At 41.5% G+C, this 2211-nt stretch overlaps 1 long non-coding RNA gene across 1 annotated transcript; it reads right to left on the bottom strand.

The window, feature by feature from the left end:
• Window positions 1-332: 332 nt before the first annotated feature.
• Window positions 333-2010, bottom strand: LOC145134429 (uncharacterized). Its single transcript, XR_013719143.1, has 3 exons — window positions 1690-2010; window positions 857-913; window positions 333-512 (listed from the first exon to the last, which is right to left on the bottom strand). It is a non-coding gene; the product is annotated as an uncharacterized LOC145134429 (long non-coding RNA).
• Between the last annotated feature and the right edge of the window lie 201 nt (window positions 2011-2211).

The raw sequence follows: 2211 nt of genomic DNA, 5'->3' as shown, positions 1-2211 counted from the left end.
AGATCATACAATAGGCATACAAAGGCATCTCTCCTAGCATTCTATCATGCAAAAACTGAGCATATCCTTAGCCCTAACTAGCATGTGGTTCACAAATTCACAGATCAAATCATATCAGATAACATGTATGGGTAATTTGGGAAAGCTTACTTGAGCTCGGCTAATTGCATGCACCACACCCTTTTCTTATCTTAAAAAAAACTCTTTTCTTAAAAATATATTTCTTTTTGAAAAAAATTTACCCAAATCCTCAGTTTGAATTCAGACACACCTGAAGGTATGTCCGAATCCCTCAAACTAAGGCTCTGATACCAACTTGAAACTCCCAAAAATAGTACCCAAAAATTTCATTTTTAAGTTAATAAAATTTGTATTCCAAAACATCATCAATACAATCCAAATAAAATAAGTATATCAAACATCATCTCAAATCAGAGTAAATCACTAATGCGGAACGAGGTGGTGTGTGCTTTATAATCATCCTGAGCACTTCCCTTTGGAACTGGAAGTACCTGAAACATAAATTAAAACTGTAAGCACAAAGCTTAGTGAGTTCCCCAGACTACCACATACCAAACATATACATATCGCATAGCGGGCCCCGCCCAATGACTACAACGGGCCCCACCCTAACTCGCATAACGGGCCCCACCCTATCTCGCATAATGGTCCCCGCCCACATACAGTTCATATAAGCATAACAATTAATAGCATACAAAATAACCAACGGGCCCGCCCAGTAATCATACAAGCACATACACATACCAGTGTCACACAGACAATGAGTATTCTAACATAACAGATCATGGGTCGGCATTTGTGCCTTGGAACCGCTAAACATAGTGAGGAAACTCACCTCGCACTGCTGAATCAAACTGATAATCCCTGGTTGCTGATCCGACAAATCCTCGAGCTATCAATATCAAATAACACCCAATTAACAATTGGATTCCAATATATAACTATCAATCCATACATAGGGTAAAAAGATAGTTTTACCCCTTATCTAGTTTGGTCCAAGTCTAAGGCCCAAACCTACAATCTAAAGTCCCAAAACCAATTAATCATCCAAGGCCCGTACATGGCCCAATTTTCTAAATTGGGCCCAAATCCTTACATGGGCCTTACCCCAAGGCCCACCAATTTTCCTAGTCCATAACACTTGTACTCAGATGGCCCAACAAGGCCCTAAGCATCCAAGACCAAAAGAATGGCCCAAACTCGAAGACCATCAGACTGAGTATGTGGCGCGTACTCAACACGTACGTGCAACGTACTTGCTTGAGGGCTTGTACGCTAAGCGTACCTGCTTGTACGCCCACCGTACTCACCATTCAGCCAAAACTCAATTTTAACTCTTAATCCATTAAGGCATTGCTTCCAAAATGTAGATCTGACTTCCCTGAGCTGGACTATCACGTAAAGTTGCCAACTTTATGTTCATGCATGGCTAAATGAAGCTCTTAAGTTTAAAAAGGACATAATATGTGACTTAATGCATGCACGAGCCCCAATACTCCATAAAGTTGGCACCTTTATGCCTAAGGAACTCCTAATAAGCTCAGATCTAAAGGAATAAGTCCTTCAAACGTCTTAACTCAACCATCAACCCAAAAAGGGACCAAAAGCATAACAAATCAAGCCATAAAGAGATCTAAGCATCTACAAGCCAAGGTATGATCTTGATACCTCAAAAGTATTGCAAAGAGGGTGATGATTCTAGATCCACAAACTCCCCACCACGCAAAGCACCTTCAATCTTCTTCACGTCCTTCACAAAGGGAAAAATAACCACCACAATCCTTTCAAGAACTCAATAACACCACCAAGAAAGCTTAAGGGTTGATTTAGGGTTTTAGGAGGTTTGGGGGCTGGTAAAGAGGCCATCCCTAGGGACTTATGGTCCTTAAATAGGGTACAACACCCAAAATGATTAGGGTTTCAACATCACCAAGTACGCTAAGCGTAACCCTCGTACGCCAAGCATACGAGGCCTCATAATCCCGTCTACCCACTCACTTAGTACGCTAAGCGTACCATGTAGTACGCCCCGCATACTAGCTTTTCAGCTAGTATGCTAACGTACCATGTGGTACGCCCTGCGTACTACTCCAAGGATCAAAATGCAACATTTTCAAAATAACGGGGCAATAAGGAACATACCAGAAATCCAAGTGTTACATTGGGACTCCTACCTACCTCTTGTGGAGT

Source organism: Lactuca virosa, chromosome 8, assembly GCF_052849685.1.
Source record: "Lactuca virosa cultivar CGN04683 chromosome 8, Lactuca_virosa_CGN04683_v6, whole genome shotgun sequence".
Taxonomy (NCBI): Eukaryota; Viridiplantae; Streptophyta; class Magnoliopsida; order Asterales; family Asteraceae; genus Lactuca; species Lactuca virosa.
The sequence above is the reverse complement of the archived record's forward strand: the minus strand, read 5'-3'. Positions and strand labels throughout refer to the sequence as shown.